Here is a 21,266-nt window from a genome sequence, read left to right on the forward strand (position 1 = left end):
CATTGGACTACTTTTGCCAGAGATCATTTTGTCCTTTAAAAATCAAGGTGCTGGGCATAGCGTTAGCGTGTTGTACAAGGGCAGCCAAGTGTCAGCATAGGTTGGCAGTTCGGCGAATCTAGATGAAGAGGGCAGACGTCTGGCAGGGAGTGCTTGCCGAGACTGTGTTGGTCACTAATAATGTTGTAGTACCTCATTTCACAGCGGGGGCTGGCACACACACAACGATCGGCAAACAAAAAGAACACAAGGGAAGCTATAATCTGCAATTTAAGAGACCGCCTCCAAAAAAGCAGGTCTCTTAAATTGCTCGGACAGGATGGCTGTGGATGAGGTGGAGACAGGCCCTGAACGGGCAGGTTCAATTACACAGGCTAGCAGGCTCCAAAGCAAAAATAACTGGCTACTTTGCTCCAGTAAGGGCAGTGGGTGTTCAAAGGACTGAGGTGTCACTGCATAGTAAAGCTAAAACCTCCAAGATGTCAGAGGTGAATAACAATTCCCTGCTGAATCTTTGCTAGTCCCGGCAGAACGAAATAGCAAAGAACCAGGAGTATGAGACCACTGGGAATTTATGCAGTTATATGAACTGATGCAATAAACGCGGGAAACGAGGCAGATGCACCAACTGCGGACATGGAATTATCTGGGACAGTGTTTTTCGGCTTCATGTTCGTGGAATGCTCCAGTGTGCTTAATGAGAGCCAGAGAAAAATGGTGTCTTATTGGGCACAATGCAATTTGCCTTAAAAGTTGAACTAAAATTATGCCGTAAAATAAAAGATGTATGAAGGGGGAGACACTTGCAACTCTAGTAAAACTTCAAATGGCTGCCATGGGTCTTAATAAAAATGTGGGTGACCCACCGTGCACTGAGGATTTTTTTACTGAGTTGAAGTTGCCTCAGGAAACATCATGGGTGCATCTGAGGATTTTACATCTAACATTAGGATGACCGACAAAGATGATGAACAGCAGCTTAACAGAAACATAATTGAAATAGCAGATACGGAAGGCATTTACATCACACGGAAGGAGGGACAGCGGCTGAAAAGGCTGAATATACTCACATCTAAAACTGGTAAAAAGAAAGTCAAAAACAGACTTGTGGACGAAGAGGACGAGGATACAACAACAACCGCAAACAACTCTTGAAAGGAAAAAAGTCAATTACAGACAAAAACGAACAGCAGAGAAAAATGATGACACGACAAACTGGGTGATCAAAGTACCACAGCTACTGGCAGTACAGGAAGGGTGTATGGAAAGCGTAGACCTCCAAATTGATGAGGAATCGACACAAACGCTCAAAGTGGACACAAACACGGGTGCAAATGTGCCAGAAACTACGGGTCCCACATTTCTGTATGTTAGACATGACCCCCGCGTCCAGCCCTAGAGCCTCCGAGGAGGGGTGCAGGGTCGAAGATGGACACAAGGTATTTACCATTACAGACTTTCAGGGAGGGACAAAATCTGGCTGAATCAGACACATCTACTGCATTTGTTTTATTAAATTGTTTATGATTTTAAAAATAACAAACCTTTACAATTCAAATTACATCACTAATAATAGAAAAAACATATGCACATCATTACGTTTTTTTTCTCCAATTAATCTTTTTATTTTATTTTAACAGTAAACAAACATCTCAGGCACCTCAATTCACATCTTGCTTCATTCGTTTAGAGATGAACAAACAAAACATAATTAGGTGGGGATGGGGGGGTAAACTGGGGGGGGGGAGAACAATCGGGGGTGCTGTAGTTCTTCGGGGTGTTTTAGGCAGTTGTCTTTTGCCATGAGGTCTAACTAGTCGATGCCTGCGGTGGGGCGCTTCTGGGGGTTTGCCTTTCCCTCTGCTGCTCTTGGTTCCGAGTTGGCCTCACTCGGGAAGGTGAGTTCAGTGTGGGCTTCGGGGCTGGTTTTGAGTTGCGTTAGTCGTTATTTGTCTAGCCAGCGGAGGGGTGGTGGTTTTCTTGCCATTCAGGGGAACTGGTCCGCGTAGTCTAGGAAGGGGGCCCAGGTGTCAAAGAACTTGTTTCTATTTCCCAGGCTGATGGCGGTTATTTTTTCCCGCGACTGCGATGTCCCAGCATTTGGCCCACCACAGGCTCACTGCAGGGCCCTCCGGATGTTTCCATAGTTTTGCTATGGCTATCTTTGCTGCCGTGAGAAGCTGTGTGAAAAAGCTTGCCAAGTTGCCAGTCAGCGGAAATTGGCCATCCCGTGCTGCCCAGTAGGACAATTCCTGGATACCATGGAACCGTCAGGCCTGTGATCTGCTTGATAAGGTCCATAATTTCCTTCCAGTATTTTGTGGACCATGGGCATGTCCAGAGCAAGTGATACAGCGTGCCTGTGTCTGCGCATCCTCTCCAACATTGCGGTGAGATCGCTGGGTTGCTCTTGTTCAGGGTCTCTGGGGTTAGGTACCATCTGTAGCAGGTTTTGATCGCCCCTTCCTTGTTGGTGACACATTTCGAGCTCTTGTGCGTTCTGGTCCAGATGTGCCCCCATTCTTCCATTTCAATTGTTCTGCTGATGTCCCTTTCCCATTTTTTCCATATAGGCCTCCTTTTGGTAGGGATCTCCTCTGTCCAGTAGTCCGTATTAGGCCGATGTTTTGCCTATGGGGGGGGGGCGCTGTGAGCGTTTGTTCCAGCGCCGTTAGTTCTCTGCTGCCCTGGGATTTCATGGGCTTGTGCGAGAGCCAGTGTCGGATCTGCGCATAGCGGAATCTCTGTTTCCGGCACCCCGAATTTCCTCTTGCATTCTTCAAATGTTAGCGGGGATCCCTCATGTTTCAGGCCTCCTGTTTTCCAGTGATCCAAATTATTGGGCATCTTTCCAGGGGTGAAGTCCTGGTTGTCCCAGATCGGGGATAGGGGGCCTATTGTGCTCCCACTGGTCCATCTCCTGGCTGCCCTCCTCCAACTCTCCACTGTGTTCTTGGTTGCGGTTAGGGGCCCCTCTTTGGGGGGGGAGGGTCAATGGGTCTGACGATGTGTGGGAGCGCTTCTGGGGGGCACCGGCACCAGTCCTCGTCTAGTTTCGCCCAGAGAGGCCTGTTGGTGGTTAGTGACCAGGTGAATGCCGGGGAGAGTTGGGCAGCCAGGCAGTATCTCTCCATTTCTGGGGCTCCCAGGCCTCCCGCTCCCTTGCTCCTCGTCACCACCCTTCTGGCAATTCGAAGGTTTCTTCCCATCCCAGATGAATTTCATAATGTTTGTTTGAAGCTTCTGTAGGTCTTTCCTGGGGATGGAGATTGGGACGGCCTGGCAGTGGTAGAGCACTCTTGGCACTATGTTCATTTCTACTGCTGTTATTCTTCCCAGCCATGACACCTCTTGCTTTTTCCATCTTATTAGGTCTGACTGAAGCTCCTTGAACAGCGGGGGGGGGGGTAATCAGTTTGTACGCCTCTTCCGTTTTCCGTGGTATCTTTACCCCCATATAGGTGAAGTGAGAGCTGGCCCACTGGATGGGGTGGCTGGCGGCTATTGTTTCTATTATGCCTTCTGGGGTGTTAATCCCCAAGGGCGTGGATTTTTCGGGATTGATGGAGAACCCCAAGGCCGCTCCGAAGCTGGCCCGCTCGTCCCACAGCGCCTCCAGGGATGACTCAGGCTTGGTCAGGGTTAGTAGGACGTGGTCTGCGTACAGAGCTATTGTGTATGCTTCCCTCCTCACCGTTAAACCACCTGTGGTTAGGTGCTGGTAGTTGGCCAGGGTCCATTTCCAGAACTTTGGGCCGATGCCTAGGTGCTTTAGGGCTTCCTCTATGTATCCCCAGTCCAACATGTTGAATGCTTTATTTGCGTCTAGTGACAGGACTGCCATTTGTTCCCCTGTTCTGCTTGCTGATTCGATAATGTTTAGGGTGCGCCTGGTGTTGTCGAAGATGCTTCGGCCTGGGATGAAACCCGTCTGGTCCGGGTGGATCAGTTCTGGGAGGTATTTTGCCAGTCTGCTTGCCAGAATTTGGGAGAACATTTTTGCGTCGTTGTTCAATAGTGCGATTGGTCTGTATGAGGACCAGAGCTCCGGGTTTCTCCCTGCATCAATATCAGTACCGTCAGGGACTCCTCCATGGAGGGGGTGACGGAGCCGGAGTCCAGAATGGAGTTATACGACGAGGCAAGCTGGGGGGTGGGGGGGCCAGAATGTAGGAGAACTTTGTAAAATTGAGCCGTTAGACTGTCAGGGCCCGGCAGTGTTTTTCAGAGACCGGAATGGGTCTGCTACTTCTTCCGCAGTGATGGGGAGTTCTAAGGCGTCGAGCTGTGGGAGCAAGGGGTTTCGTCGGACTGATCGCAGGTATTGGGCTTGTGCTTCCTTGCTCGTGATCAGCCCGGACATGACCCCCTTGTGGTACTTGATGATTTCCATCTTCTCTGCTTCTGTGCAGCAGGGCTTGCCCCCTTGGTCCTGGAGCGTTAGTATCCTGTTCCGGGAATTTAGTTTCTTTAGCTTCTGGACCAGCAGGCGGTTTGTCTTGTGGCTGTTTATAAAGTAGTATTGTTTTGTATAGGCTAAGACTCGGGCCGTCCGGTCTGCCAGGTGCATTTCGAGTTTTACCTTTGTTTTTTAAAGTTCTATGCCACCCTTCACGGATTGGCGTGCTTTGTATCGTGCTTCTGCTTCCAGCTTGGAGAGTTGGAGTTGGTGTCTACTCTTGTGTGCTGCTGTGCAGTTGATCCCCACACCTCGCTGGCTATGACTGGGGCGTGGTCAGATAGGAGACTGCGGCCGATTTGAATATCTTCAATGCAGGGGTAGAGTTCGTTTGACATCAGCAGGAGATAAATCCTTGAGTAGCCTCTGTGTACATGGGAGTAGAATGTGTAGTCTTGTTCTCCCTGGTGAGCCAGTCTCCAGGTGTCATAATTTCCTCCTTCACTTTGTAAAAATGGACGTCAGGTGGGGTGACTGCGTTTGCTCTGGATCTTGTCCAGTGCACTCTGTCCAGTTCCAGTGGGGCCTCGTCTGGGAGGGTCAGGATGAAGCGAAACAGATCGTTGACATAGGGGCCAAGGTCCACGTCCGGGACTGTCCTAGGAATCCCTCTCAGGCGGATATTGTTCCGACGAGAGCTATTTTCGGCATCTTCTTGTCTCGACTCCATGGCTTCACATCTGGCCTCGAGTGCTGTGATTCTGTCCGAGTCTTTCCCGATCTCATGGCCGTGTTCGCACAGGGTTGCCTCAACCTCTTCCGTTCTTGCCTCCACTTCTCCCATCCGTTTGTCCAGGACCGTGATCTTTTTCATGACCTCTTCTGTGCCCTTCTGATATTCTTTTGTGAGGGCCTGCATCCGATTTGGTCACCGTTTGTGCATGGGGCCAGGGTCCCCTTCCACGTCTGAGTTTGCGGCCGTTGCTTCAGGTCGGTCTCCTCTTTTAGGCTTGTCTGCGCTTGGGGTTGCCAGCAGGGTAGAGATGTCTGTCTGTGTTGTGGCTTTAAGTGCATTTGACATGTTGGGGTGGGGGGGGGCTAGTGTGTGCTCTTGTGGTGCCTCGGAGGAGGGCCTGTTTTCGCTTTTGTGGGTCTTGCCCGATCTCGGTTTGGCTCAGATTGGGGGAGGATTAAGGTCCGAGGTAGCAGAGCTGTCTGGCTGGGGCTTCTAGGATCGCCTGTATGGGTGTGGATTGCTCTGTGACCTTGAGGCTGGAGTTTCAGGTGGTTAGTCCTGTGCCCTCCGGGGTTTGGCTGTGGCTGGCCATAGGCTGTCTCTTTTCCGGATATGGAATACCTGAGGTAGATGGCTCCTTTGCTGCTGGTCGGCTGGCCAGAGGCCTCCCAGGATACCCCTCCGACCCTCTACTTTGTTGGTTCGGCTACAGGAGTGGGGTAGAGCCTCTCCGCTGTCCGGGTCAGGCGATCCTCTTTTGTGGTGAGAGTGTCACCTCTGGGCTGTCCAAGCCTCTACGCCGCCGGACCACGCCCACCAAGTCAGGCCGTTAACTGCCAACATTTTGCAGGCTGGACGGGCACCCCACTCCTCTGATCTCGGGATCGCCACATCTTGGGGTGCCCAGCGTCTGGCACCTCACGCCTCACTGTTTTAAGGCTCGAGCGCTCCGCGCATTTCTTGTGGAAAGTCGCTATCACCAGTGCATTTTCTTCGGCTACGTGGCGTCGGCCAGGAGCTCTCTGAGCCCTTCCGACCTCCATGGCTTCTAGCTCAGCCTAGGCCTTGTGGTCCTTACGGCCTCAGTTATTGTTTATGGGTTGCTGGTGGAGAGTTGTCTCCGGCTGGCTTTGCTTTCTGAACCTCTATCCCGAGTGGTTCTCGACGGTCAGGCGGTTTGGTGGTGCCTATGATTGGCCCCTGTACCTCTTGGGGGGGGGGGGGGGGGTCGCTTGGTCTCCCGTTATGCCACCTCTGTGCCGTCTTTTTCTTTTCTGGCTTGGCCTCTTGCCGCAAGGGCACACACACGGGTCCTACCCTCCTTGAGCCTTTTGGAGGTTGGGGGCTTCAAAGTCCCCACGGGGACCCCCCCCTCGGTGTTAACGGTCCCCCTATTGTCTAGGGCTCTCAGAGTCCGGGGTCCTGTGTCTCCGTAGTAACTTCTGCCTTGGTTCTCCCCCAGCGTTTTGAGCCGCCTCCTCCTTCTTTGGACCTGGCTCCGGTGTAGCTCGAGAGCTACTCTCCTCTGTGTCTCACCTTAATGCGTATTTTTGTGCACTGTAGGTAGGTGCAAAGAAATATCAGAAAAACATTTGGTTTTCCAGATTAAACATTTTTTCTTGCTTCTAAAATACTCCCGTTGGAACTGGACTTACTTCTACAAACCAAGAGCAAATAAAGTCAAAGGAAAAACCGTCAAGAGATATACCTCCTTTGCATTTTACAGTGACTTGGGCCAGGCTAGGCTATACTCTTAAGAGTGGTGTGAATGTGATTCATAGTGACCCAAACAGCAAAGTATCACAGCTGAAAACAAAGGAACTGTCCAATGAGTGTTCTATAAACAAAAAACTTTATTAAACACTCCACCTGCAAAAAAACGAAATAGAAAAACTGTACAAAAACCCACCCCAGAGAAAAGGACAGATGAGATAAGAATAGAGAGAATGCAGAACTTTGGGCAAGAATACAGGGAGAAAGTAATTTCAGCTATCACAATGCTCTTTGTAAAAGGATGTGTGTTGGGGGATGGGGAAAAGGTGCACAGGTGACCTAACCCAGTCTTTAGGGCAAACAATCGAGCAACTGGGCAGTTATGAGTCCATAGTACCTTACTGGCAGTCCGATTACAGCAAACCAGTTTGTTCAGTGGCATTTGTGGCAGTTCAAGTGCAGCGGTTGTGGGGTCGTGCAGGGAGGAGCAGGGTGGGTGAACAAGAGCTTTTTGCGATTTGAAGCCGATGCCGAGAGACTAGCAGACCGTGAAGGCCACGAGGGTCGGTTTGATGGCAGAGTAGACACCAAAGACACTGGTAACTAGATGTGCAGCTTTGGTTTGAGCGATACGAAGAAGCATCCGATGGTCAGGGCTCGAAGATCCACCAGGGTCTGTTTGACTGGTGATGATGATCAGCAGCGAACATGCTGGTGGAAGGAGCAGTAGAGGCAGATCCAACAAAGGAGCTTGTAGTTCGAGCCAAGGCAACGATGCACTCAGCTAGCGCAGTGCGGCTGTGATCAAGTTCAAATAAGAAGTGCAAGAAACTTGGTTGAGTGCCAAAGGCAGCTATGGAGGATCCTGCTGGTTCAAAATTCAGTGAACCCATTATATGACAGTTTGATGCAAGGAAGACGAGGGCTCTATGCTGTCTTGGCTCTCTGGATGCTGCAAGTCCCACTCAGGTGTCTCAGGGACAAGTTCAGTCCTTATTCTCTGGCTCACAGCAAGGGGTACTCCACCAAGTTGAAGTCCTCCCAGCAATGTGGCTTGCAGGGAGGCAGGTCTTGTTGAAGCAGCAACAGCAGGTTTACCCCCAATGTGCCCTGGGGAATAGAGCTTGCCTCTACCTTAATGCTCTGTCTCTACCTCACTGGAAAGTTAACCCTCCCAACAGAGGTCCAACGATCCAATGAAATCTTCAGGTTTGGAGCCCAAACATTGATCTGAAGTGGTGGGAGAACCCTTCTCCTAAAGGCAAACGCCTGTAGGTGATTGGACTAAAGTTAACCCGCTTTAGTGTCCAATTCCTGCATTTGAAAACAGTGGACTTTGTCCTTCTAACATCACACCCAAAGTGCTTTGCTCTAGAGGAAGTGCAGGGGACAGGAAGGAGAGAGAGAGTTAGAGAGAAACAAGGTGGAAGTCTTCCTCCACTGTACAGAGCTCCTCTCTCTACACTAACCCCATCCCCTTCCGTTCTCACTAGGGTCAAATGCCTTTAGAAATACAGTACCTTGGTTTGAGGCTACACCCATTGAATGGGTGTGCTCCTTTAATGCATGGGCCCAGAACAGCTTCCTATAGAGTGGCTGGCTCTGGCGAAGGGCATTACCTACCCTCACAAAGATCAAGGAACAGGCCTGGCTATTCAGATCTCTGTCTTGTCAGTTGGTAGAGCCAGCATCTCTGGCCAGAATACACACTACCTCCAACAGCTGAGCTGGCTCACTGGAGCAGACACCCCCCAATATCAATTTGGATGTGGCTAAAACAATCATGAGTAGTGCCATGCACCATGCCTTATCTTGGGCATAGTTTATCGTGCCACCATCATGCGCTACTTATGATTATCATAGTTTTGGTATAGGGGTGCATATCTTAAATGCAGCCGCTGCGCTCCAGAGACTTGGCTGTCATTTTAGCTATCAAATGGGCAACTGTGACCTTTAAACCTGTCCTGTACCACTGAATGAGAAGGCTGCAAATCAGGAGACAGGTCCAGCGAGGCACCAATACACACTATGCGTTTGTCGTGGAGTTTATCAAAGGTGAATCTGATCAGAAAATTACCCTTTCAGAAACTGAATTACCGTCATCCTTTTATTACCTCTGCCAGATGGCAATTCCTCACAACAAGTTTCTGTGTTGTAGTTTACACCCTGCACCCCAATTGCAAAGCTCTTGTACTCCTCTCTGTAACTACTAGCCCTCCAGTGAGACTAGGCCATAACTGTAGTGCACCCTTCTCACTCCAACTTCCCTCTGCCACCATAATAGCACTCAGCACCTCTCCTATCTTCGCTAATTGCTACTCTATCACTAAATCTGGAATGAAAAAGCACCAAAACAAAAAAACAAACTAATCCTGCGTGCAAACCCTGCCCTTCCCATCGCAGACACCTATGTCACCGCAAATTCCAGAGGTCTTCACGGATATACTTTTTTCTGTCCCCTCTCATGATATATGGACCTCTCATCTCAATCCCCTCACTTCCTCTTCCAACAATGGTGGCACCAAGTGGGAAGTCCTCTTGGCCAGCTTCTCATCCTCACGTTGCATTGTTAATATCTACCACACTGGCACTATCCTGGTTCAGGGCCCTCCACCCACACTTCTTCTCTTTGACCGGATCCAGCCGTCCCGCCTTCCTGCCTTCTGCTGCCTCTCACCCTACTACTCTCACTGTCGCTCTCCCCTCTGACCATAGTACCACGCCCCTGTATTCCTCCTAAAAAAACTACAAAGGAAGTTACCTCCTCCACTTGGCGACAATGCCCGTTCAGCCAACAAATAGTCTGCTGACATCGGCCTCCTTCTTGAAGACACGGACCTCAACATCTTTGCTCTCACCGAGACATGATTCAATGTCGGCTCAGTCACTGCGTTTTACTCCCTCCTCCCCGACGGCTTCAAGATCATTTCCAAGCTTCGACCACACTGTGCTGGCCGTTGGGTCGCCTTAATCTGTCCCGGGTTGTTTCTTCCTCCATTTTACCCACCCAGCTCTACTCTTCCTTTGAGAGCCTGGCATGCAAGTTGGTCATCTTTCCCTCCTCCCCTCTGACCATTGCTACCATTTACCGGCCTCCAGGCACTACCACCCTGTTCCTCTCGGAATGTGCCGATATTCTGCTCCACCTTACTTACAAGCACCTCCTCCTCTTGGGCAACAAACATCCAATTGGACTCCCCTGTCTCAGCATCCACTCTTGACCTATGCACCGCTCTATCCCTCTCCATTCTCCACACTCAGGATTCCATCATCCACTCCGGCCTCTTTCTCAACCCCCCCCCCGCCCATCTCTTGGTCATGCCTTTCTCTCCTCTCGCCTGGGCCCCTTCGGTCCTCCTACTGCTGCCTCAAAAGCCCTGCCAACCTCGTTCATGAGCATCCACCTGATGAAACGAGTGTCAGCTACTGCCTTTGCCTCCAACTTCATACTCTTCCGCTGACTCTGCTCTTAGCAACTCCCACTTGGCCATCATCAATACTCTCGACATCCTTGCCACAGTCATAAAGATGCGCCTGAAACCCGCTTTCTAAGCGCAACACCTGGAACAACTCCGAACTTGCAGCCCTGAAACGAAAGTGCAGAGCAGCGGAACGGAAGTGGCAATCCTCAGGCTCACCCTCTGACAAACTGGCCTGCCGCCTGCACTAAAGGCAATACAAACTTTCCATCCATGCCAATTAAAGGGCCCACATTCAGGCACGGGTATCTGGTGCATCCAATAACACGGCTGAACTTTTCAAAATCTGTAGGGAACTAGCTAACCCTACCACAGTCTCGTCCTCCCCTCTTCCATCCCAGGACCTCTGCAAAGCACTAGCCACACACTTTTCCAACCAAAACTCAGGACTACTGAACACCCTTGCTACTCACCCGCCAAACACATCCCACACCCCCTTGCCTACACACCACCCTCCCTTCATCCACCTTCTCCTCATTCACCCCATCGCATCTAAAGAAGTTACCAGAGTTGTCTGCTCCATGAAACTCGCTGATTTCTGCAACCACTCTTTCGACGTTGGATCTTTCCCCTCTTCCCTCAAGCAATCCCTTGTGTGCCCTCTCCTGAAAAAAACCTTCAGCAGACGTTACCTGTCCAGCCAACTACCACCCTATTTCAATCACCCCCTTCCTGGGGAAACTGCCCTTTCCCAAACTCAACTTGGTGGTAGTCTCCACGACCATCAGTCTGGATTCCGAGCATCAAGAGGCACAGTAACTGCCCTTCTGAACACCTGTGAAGAACTACTAGCATCCATGGACTCCAATTCCCCAGCTGTCCTCCTTGATCTCTCCTGTGCCTTTGACACCATCAACCACTCCATCCTCATACAAAGGCTCCACGATACCCCTGGTATCTCAGAACGGGCACTGCAGTGGCTAACATCTTTCCTAACAGACCGCTTTTCCCCAAATCATTCTGGGAACATTCTCTTCTACTTCCTTCTCTACCTGTGGTTTCCCCCGGGCTTCTATCATCTCCCCTGGTTCTTTAACATTTACCTTGCTCAGCTTGCACTCCTCGTCTTCTCCTTCTCCACAAACTTCCAGTCCTATGTAGATGGAATGCAACTCTTTTTTCAGACTTCCTGCTGACCCTCACTTGCACCTTCCTTCATCCCTGACTGCCTATCCGCCATTCAGGCCTGGTGCATCTCTGCCTCAATGACTCAATGCCAACAAAACTGAGATCCTTACGATTGGGACCCCTGCTCCAGCCTTCCGTTCTCTCTGACCTCTCCATGGGCTCTCCCCCGGCTCCTTCTTCTGAAACCAGAAACCTTGTTATCTTTGACTCCTCCCTCTCCTTCAGGACATTGCTAGGAAGGCCAACTTTTAACTCTTCCTTCTCAAAGGAATTCTCCCTTTTCTCACTTTCCCCGAGAAGCTCAATATTTCCCGAGCCCTGGTTCGACTATTGCAGTAGCCTCCTCCTCAATCTTTTTTCTTCCACTCTGCGACCCCTTCAGCTAATCCAGAATAGAGCAGCGAGATTTATCCTTGGTCTAATGCCCATGGACTGCATCTCTCCTACCCTAAAATGTCTTTACTGGCTCCCGTGTGCTGCATGGATGAAATTCAAATCCCTCTGCATCATCCACAAGGCTGTCTGGGGTCAAGGACCACATTATCTGCAACTGTCTCTTCTAAAATACTCTCCTCCTAGACCTCTATGTTCCTTTGGCACCAACTCCTTGTGTGTAAAGCATTACGTTAAAACAGAGAGAAGGAGGTCATTTGCTTTCCTCATTTTAACACCTCCTTTGGAACAGCCTCCCTCTACCTCTAGAGCAGGACTTTCTTAAATTCCAAAAGCAACACAAGACTTTCCTCTTTTACTCCTCCTTCCCTCCTCTGCTAATCTCACAGTTGATGTGACTTGTCTTGGACCCTTATGCATCATCTCTGCCTCGGACCCCTCACACCCCATCTACCTTCAGAACTTGCCTCGGCACACCCTCCGCCTTGGAGACACACACTTTTCCACCCAATGCAACTCCAGGCCGTATAGCAGTTACCATACCTTACACTTCATCTGTGGCTCACCCACAAGCACGGACACCCCAGCACCTACCCCACTGCCCTCTTCCTTGCTGCACTTGAACAGTCTAAATACTCACAAGGCATAGTAGGTTAATCCGTCCCTTCCCACACTGCATTTATATTTGTGTTTTTTAATGTACTTGAATCCTATGTCACTATCCCCCTCTCCACCCCCGTGGGCGCACTGAAACAGAATTTGCTGTATAAGCGCCTAACAAGCAAACAATAAATAAATATGTTAGGTGTCTGTCAGACTGGGTGGGGGGAGATGTACACTCACCAATAGGTGGCAATTATGGACTCTTGGGGGAGTAAGAATTTGTTAGCACTATGCATCATTAAGGGCAGGAGGGAGAGGGGCATTTTATGTGAGGCTAGTTCGTTGTAACATGAAATGTGTACATACTTTACCCACACCTTTCTCTAATACACCACACCCTTAGCTAGGGCAAATGTATTACAAAAGACAATACCTTTACTTATAAGGTCTGGAGGTCCTCATTTCCCACCTGAAACCCAGCATATCGTAAAGGTCTAGTTAGTCTAAATTCAGCACCTATTCCACAGTATGGACTAAAACGGGAATTGAAACATTACTGCCATCCAGCGTGCCCCTCTTTAGTGCCATATTGAGGTACTGTCTAATATGAACTGCACTACCGGCCTAAATATAGTTTTGTGTGCCCATTTCACATAACACATTGATCTCAAACTTAAACGATAACTCCACCTTTAGATTGAACTGGCACATTTTGGGCATCCAATGTCTCACATTTCACACCTTCAGAAGTACCATGGTGGGTGCATTTTCTCCTTAGTACAGCAACAATGTAATCTCGCTAGTCAAAATATTTCCCTCTTGTATAGGGGACTTAAGCATAGGAGATGCCGTCAGGGCCTGCGCTAGTAAACTACATTTGCTTTATGGTTGAACATTTTGTTAGAAAAACTAAGCACAATAAAAACCATGAACCTCTGCTAAAAGCTACCGAAGACATCAGTGTTATCAAAATAAAATTCCAGACCCAAATACCATGAACTATCATGAATTGTTCAAACAAAATAGAATTAAAGAATTTTTAGCAGAAACATAGGTTTAAGCAGAGTACCATACCACTCTGTGAAATAATGTCTTTTGTTATTTCAGCGCTCTGAGACATATGGGTGTGCCGCACTACATAATAAAATTAATGAACTGTTATAATGTATGCTGTGTGAAATTAGCCTGGAATGCGTGCCAATCGTAACAGGCCCCAGTCACCTAACCTTCACTACAAAGCTGTGCACGTCTATGTAGCTCTATTTAAATCCCGTATCCTACCACAGAATTAGACAAGCTCAAAGTACTTCTCATGCAACATGGCAGAGGTTATCTGCTCATCAATGGCTCAATTCTATGCAACTACCACATACAACTAAAACATATAAAAAGAGAGCCAGCTGACAATAATGCAGAAAGTAATGCGGAATGAGGTTTATTATATGTAGATATATACACTTTTTTGTTTACACTCTCATACGCTGGCCTACCATTTGATCTCATATTTGAGCTATTGCACAGGCACTCTTCATTGGGAATGCCTTCGCTACCAATAAACGTGTTTTGGAAGCAATTTTTGACATCCCTATTCTGCAAATACAAATATATATACACATAAATATCATCTGAAACAGATTCCAGTTTACACACAAAACGCGTAGTTTTGCAACAATAGGGATTACTATAAATTGTATGTGCAATTACATTATTCCCAGAAACGTCCACGTATCCACGGACACAGCAACGCACAGTCAAACCTCATGAAGGCCAAGGCTGTGAATATATATACAATGGCTGCTTCTCAAAGGTTTGTAAGGAGGATAGTTTAAAATATCAATGCAGATCAAACTTTTTTGCTCTAAATTGCCCGGAACACATCAATGATTTGACCAGTCAAAATATAAAATTAAAATGAAATGAAGGAGAACTGCCCTTTCATATCCATGCATGATTCTGCTAGGACAGGAGTTTGCAATCAATGTGCAGCACTCTAAATATTTTGGACAACAGAGCTGATGATTTATTTAATTGACATTTGAAAGGCGCCCTTAGCCCAGAGGCATCAAGGCTATGATCCCTTGCCATTAACTGAGTTTGGTAGAGCTGATGTGGTAGGACAATGGCGCTGATGAATATTGTCTCAGTTTCATTGTAGATTACAGAAGACAGCGCATCTGTCACCTGGGTCACAAATATTTGCACTAGATGCCATAGCTCTCAAACCATTTCTGTCGCAAAGGCGGCTGAAAACACCCGATTTTCTTTTTGGCGGGTGAGAGTCCGTTGAAATGAATGGGCGTGCAGGAGGGTTGGCGGCCGAGTCAGCTCTTGACATTGCAGCCGACACCCGCCAAATGCGTGTGAGTTGAGAGCTAAAAGATGCATTCTGGAACTTCTAGTCTTGAATTACTTCCAAGAAAAGCAATTAAGGAGCCAGATTGCAATGCATTTAAAATAGAAACCCCACGTGCCCCGTCATCTAATGGCACAGCTGTATAACACATCAATAATTGGAATGGTAAAGGAGGCACAGCAGAAAGTGAACGTTATCGCTTGTGGGGGCATCTAGCTAGCCCCCGTCACTCTTCCCACGTCCCCCTTCATTACGGGCCAATGATATCAGACCTACACAAACAATTCGACACAGGCAAATTACGGTTAAAGTAACGCACCTGGATTTATAATGGTTGCCCGCGCCGAGCCGTAAACAACCGTTAACCGGTTTGGTGCTCCAGCAAGCAACAGAGGTGCGCCCGAGGGTACTACTGTCTAGTTCCCATGCGAGGAACGGACCTTAGCAAAGCCCCGCCTGCTCTTCGTCACGTGGGTTGCACGCTCGGGCGTGTCTGCGAAGTCATGTGCCTTAGCTTGCGCACTTCAACAGCTATTTGCCTTTGGAAGGCGTGGCACGAGCGGGAAAGCTGGTGCAGCATCGTGCCCAAGAGTCGTCGACCAGAGCTTCAGGCAGAGGCGTCTTCTTGGCCCAGCGCTGATGAACACCGCCGTTCCTCCGTGACCAAGCGAATTTGGTTTACAGTAGGTCTTTTAACGCTGTCACATGCTTGGTTGTTATTTCAGAGGAGGGGTGGCGGTTTGTCCTGCACGGAGAAGGGGTATTTAGGTGTATTTTTGGGATTCGTTATGTGCAAGAGCGGGTAAAGGGTGTGAAGAAGGGCTGAGCAAGGGCATTCCTCTCTTCACAGTTGAGTTTCCAGTATACCAGTTTACAGTAATGCAGACAGTTATTTTTTTTGTTTCTTGTAGAGAGGCTTTTCTTTTCCTGTCTGCTGGAGAGGGATATTTTGGGGATTTGTTATGTGCAACAGAGAGGGGAGATGGGTTTTGTGCAGTGGGACATACATGACTAGCCTGTGCAGAGGGGTATGTCTGGATACGAATTCACAGCATAACAGTTTACAGTAAGGTGTAGAGTTATTTTTGGGATTGTTTTCTCGTGCAGCACGTTGGTTGATCAGATTTGCAAGATAAAAAAAAAACGAGGACGGCCACAAACAAGAAAGGACTACCAAGGCGAACACTGAAAACACCCCATCGCACAGTGTCTCTAGGATTTCTAGGACTGGATTGCTAACCTGCATATAAAATGCACGGTTTTGATTTATAATGTAAGCCTATCATTAAGAAAGGAGATTTTGCTGTGACTAGGTTGTGGGGTTTGAGCCCACCCTGCGATGTCAGAGATGTAGTTAATGTGACACAGGAAAATATATAAAGTATTCTGATGTTTGTTTGATTTAGAAGTGTTGTCCACTGTCCATATTCAATAATTTCGTGATGAAACTGTCAGTGGTCACCTTCCCTTTTCCTAGAACCCGGGGGAGTGTTTTTAATTTTAAGAAACTCTCCGGATGGGAGGAGGTCCCAATTCTGGGAGAGTCCTGGCAAAATCGGGACATAGGGAGGGGGGTATTTTGTGGATCTCTTGTGTGCAGTAGAGGGGGGAAGTATGTTTTGTGCAGTTAGGCCTACTTGAGCATTGCAGGATCCTTCAGTTTAGCACCTTGTCATCATTGCACAAGTGGGAAGGTAGGACCTTGAGAAAGTATTGTGGTCGAGAGCTGATGACCACAGTTATTTGAGGGTTCATCCTGTGCAGAGGGACACATTTGGGTAGTGAAGAATGGCAGACTACTTGTGCTCCAGTATAAAGGAGCAGTTTGTTCTGTGTAGATGGTGTATTAGGCCATTTGTAATGTGTAGCAGATGGGGCTATTGTTTTTATTTTTTTCTTTGCGATGGCGAACTTGGGTATTTGTCCTGTGCAGAGAGCCGGGGAAGTACAGGATTTGTTCTCCTGCACAGCAGCGGTGTGTTTGGGTATTTGACAAGGGGACATGTGACTTTACAAAGGTACAACAGAATTCTGGATTTGCTCTGCAGAGTGGGGTGAGATTTCCCTGCCCAGAGGGCATATTTATAGATTTGTTTTGTGCAGCAGAAATGTGGGATGGATGATAAGAGAGGGACATGTTTTGGCATAGATTTCTTTCTGGTCCGCTGCAGAGTGGTGGATTTTGCCTGTGTGGTCTTGTGCAGAGAGGCACATTGCAGTGAACCATGTTACATTTTGGGTTTGGGTTATTTGAAGAGCAGTCTCCACAGGACTTGGAACAGGTTTGTAAATTGAAAGGTGGAAGTGTAGCATCTATTTGGGGCTTTGTAAAGAGGGCACATGGTTTTTATAAAGGGGGTTAGGATGGTCCTTGCAGAGGAGGATTCTAACTACCGCCATCAAAGGAGCATGTGGCTTTGAAGGGGTGGTTTTGTGTGGTGGCAGGGTTCGGGGTCCTATTTGAGGAAGGGTAGCTGTTTAGAGCATTGTAGTAGAGGGGTCTACATGGCACCTTGTTAGAGATGTTATGCAAGATGCAATGTAAGTGGGACAGAATTGAATCTTGTCATTGCTTTCCAGTTGGGGTTTGCAGGGAATCTATCAGGATTGTACTTAGTTAGAGGTGATTTGGATGGAACTTATAGAGAAGAAATCACGTTTGGATCTTTGCAGAATGTTTTTCAGATGTTGCTTTGCAGAGACGGCACCTGTATTGGACGTTTCCATAGTGCCTTTAGATGGGGCTTTTCAGAGTGGGGGCAGGATTGGACATTTGAAAAGGTGTTGTTGTGGGTCTTTGTAGAAGACACCAGGATTGGACCTTTTCAAGAGGTTTTGTGTGTGGCTTTGTAGAGGAGCCTCAGGATAGAACAATGCTGAATAGGATTTCAACTGTTTTTTTTTTATATGGGATCGGTTTGGACCTTGTCAGATGGGTTTTGGATGGCACATTATTTTTTTGCCGACGGGCTACAGCCAGCCACATTAGCACTGGCAGCATAAACAAAGCTCGGAAGCCCCAAGTGACCATTAAACGGTGCATAATTTTCACAATACGCTTCGCTTACTTCCCTTCTAGATCGTACAGAGGGATTTTCAGCTGGACTTTTTTCCGTGTCACAAACATCCAAGATTCGAGCTTCTAACAGCTCATAATCAGTGATTTCAATTAAAGAAGGGAGCTGGGCGGAGTCAATTTTGACTTCGGACGGACAGTATTTCCTTTAATACGGCGCGATGTTTCATGAGCTTCAGAGTCAGCAAATAGAAGAGGCGATTTGCAATGAGTTTTCATATTTTCAGCATTTAAACTCACCAGCGCAAGTGAGGCTAAGGAAGGTACTGAAGACGCCATTTCGAAAGGAGTCACAGAAGACAACAAGCCGCTCACTTTTACTGGTTCAGAAAATGCAATTACCTTGACTTAAAGATCACAAGTCGGGGCCATGTTTCCCATCCGCCGTTGTAAAGATTTCTTACGAGTCAGGGGACTCGTGGCAGATTCCATCAGAGTCGAGTAGCCGCTTACAGGTCCTGAAGCGGACTGAAGCAGACTGGACTCAACTCGGCACTCTGCGCCAGGAAACTCTATTTAAGGGGAGCACTTCCCACTTAAAGAGCCAGTGCAAATCCAGGCAAAATGAAGGAAAAATGAAGAAAAAAGGAGCAAACTTGGCAGTTCAACGTGGCTGCAGCTCCTCACAGGTAAGCACAAGAGAGCCAAGCAGGAAGCAGACTGGACTCAACTCGGGACTGGCACTTTAGAGAGGATTAATCTGACCTTGGAAAGCAAATGGCTTGAGCTTTTTATAATCAGGGGTCTGGTTGTGCCATTGGCAAGTCGGTCTGGATTCAGATTTGTAAAAAGGGTATGGATATGACCTTCTAGAGGGTTCAGGACTTTAGTTGAGGTGGCATGGGTTGGCATCTTTTGTAGTAGCGCCATCATGTACTTTTTTAGGAGTGTGTTTCGATAGTGATTGTTTATGGATGTGTGGATGGTGTTATAGAGAAAGGTAATGGTAGGGCAGGGAAAACGGTTATATGGACTGGTTTTGTGCAGAGCCGGTTCTAGACGGCAGTTATGCATAGATGTGTCTGTATAAGGCTGTATACAAGTGGTCCAGGTGAGGCTGTGCAGAGGTATCTCAGGGTTTGAAATTGGGGAGAGCAAGGAGCTATTTAGCTCCTGCTTATAGCCCAGAAGAGCCTGGTTAGCTTGCACCAACAACTGCCAGGGAGCTACTTTTGGCTCCCCAGGGCAACAGATGCAGAACAAAACCTATGTGAATTTTACTCTGTTTGGGAGGACACATCTATAAAACAATTATAGCATGCGGGCTCAAATAATGGACAAAATCATTTTTTCCCTTCATTTTATGAGGAATGTTAGATTTGTTGAACGCTATGTACTAGCTCTTTGTCCAGCCATTGTAGCTACTGTTCACTGGTTAATGCTGGATACCCAGCCGCTGCCTTTACCTCCTGCTTATGCAATTTCAATTTCGATCCTTGCAGGCTATTGCCACAATATGCACAGATGCACTTTCCTGTTAGTGCAGACATATGGCACACCAGACCTACACTATTTGCAATGTGTTTGGCATCACTTGTGCCATAGGCCAAATATTTGTCTTAACATATCAAACTACTTGCACCATTTTCCAGTTATCCCAGCGATTATTTAGGTATTCATTTCATCCATATGCCAGATGTCACCACGTGCCTTGATATGCCCACATACCCTTTCCAGGCACTTCCCTCATTTGCACAGATACTCACAACATTTGCCATCAAATGCAGTTATTCACACAATTTGCCAGAAGTGGGATTCTGTGAGGGAACTAGAGACAGCACCCTACTCTCCCACTCCTGTTAGATGAATGGTTCAAATCGCTTGATGAATTCTGCAGAAATAAACCATTACCAACCAGTGTCAGGGACATCCTAAGGATTACTGACCATTACCACCACTTATAAATCAACATAGCATAACATAACCACTTCTTCAAGATGCTGACATTTCTCTGAGGCATTGGACATCGGTGAACAAAATACCTTTAACTCCATCCTGTACCTCCACCTAGGCATCGCCTATCCATTTATCAGTTTGGTTCACCTCTTTCCTCAGGAACCAGTAACAATAAGCACATATGGGGTCCCCCAGACTTGTCCCCACAATGTCAAATGTGGAGTCACCCAGGGTACAATCCATCTGCTATGATTTTCAGTCATTGTTAAGGATTTCAATCAGGCGACACACACCTTGGTCTCGGCCTAGTATGTAGCGCACAAGTGAGATGCTCTTCTCCTTATGTTATGCAGATTCAATTTGAGATGGTACACAACTCGTATCACACCCCCTTTTCCAATACCCCGGGTCACTATGGACCATGAACCAGGCTGGTTGGTAAAATGCAATACTTATTTATTTATTTTAAAATTCAAAAGAAATCATACACTTTTTAATATGGGGCAGCAATCACCAATGGGGTCATAATTACAATGAGGATGTAAGCAAGATACTTGGTTTAACATTCTAGCGGAACATATACAAAACACCAAGGAAGAAGAGTACTTTTTGATTTAGGAAAGATAGCACCCGAGTTAGGGTTGCCCCCTGCAATGTTCCCTCTACCCACAAATAATCAATTCTGAATGGAAAGACACAGCAGGTAATCAGGAATAAGAGGCAGAAAACGGAATCCAACTCTGACCTTCCCTCACCAAATAAGAGTGGAAAACGGATTTTAAACCCCTTGCAATGTTATGAAGTGAAACTAGGAAATGGACAATTAAATAATTAATGTGCGGTTAAAACTTTAAGGTAAATGCAATTTCTCACCAAAGCAACAATGCATAGACACTAACAATCACAAGCAATGGATTACCAAGAACATACAATTGAAAACTGAGTGGAAAGTTAAAACATGTTCCAGCAAAAGGACACATGTAAAACTTGTATTTCCTTTAAATTTCCGTGTAAATTCACCCAAACGGTTTTTGATAAAAACGGGTGAAATACCCTGATTTGGAGTGCGGTTTTTGGGCTGGGGGTTAGAAATGTCACAGGTACAACATAGAGGTGAAAATAGGTCTTTAGCTGGTGAATTAAGAGAGATTTGGAAGGTAGAGTGAGGTTCGTTTTTAGGGAAATATAGCAGTGAAAAAGAGGAACTCGGTTTTTAAAAGTGAAAGGCCAAGTTTACTTAAACTAGATTTAATGGCTAAGAAAAGAGAAACGCCACCTGTGAATATCAAAGTGACACTGCAGTTGTAACCCTTCACGCAGTGTACCCTTTTCTTGAGGGAAAATTAATTAATTTAATCAAGATATCGCTAATGATTTATGATCTATGCAAGGCAGGAATGAAGAGAAAAGTGGCGCTCAAGGGCAAGAACTCAGAAGATTCTGACAGTTTTAACAAGTTAACTAGAAGATGAGCGGGCACCGCTTGGTTG

At 47.3% G+C, this 21,266-nt stretch overlaps 1 protein-coding gene across 17 annotated transcripts in view; it reads right to left on the reverse strand.

Annotated features, from left to right (window-relative positions):
* Positions 1-15,268, reverse strand: part of LOC138516734 (alpha-adducin-like) — a 1,748,171-nt gene extending 1,732,903 nt beyond the window's left edge. For 16 of the 17 annotated variants that reach the window (XM_069632098.1, XM_069632088.1, XM_069632093.1 and 13 more), the window contains exon 1: positions 15,124-15,260. The gene's annotated coding sequence lies outside the window, so the exon portion shown is untranslated. Of the gene's footprint in view, positions 1-15,123 lie in introns of all 17 variants that reach the window. The other variant, XM_069632094.1, reaches the window with a different exon arrangement.
* Between the last annotated feature and the right edge of the window lie 5,998 nt (positions 15,269-21,266).

This window comes from Ambystoma mexicanum, chromosome 6q (genome assembly GCF_040938575.1).
Source record: "Ambystoma mexicanum isolate Mex_15411 chromosome 6q, UKY_AmexF1_1, whole genome shotgun sequence".
In the NCBI taxonomy this organism is placed as follows: domain Eukaryota; kingdom Metazoa; phylum Chordata; class Amphibia; order Caudata; family Ambystomatidae; genus Ambystoma; species Ambystoma mexicanum.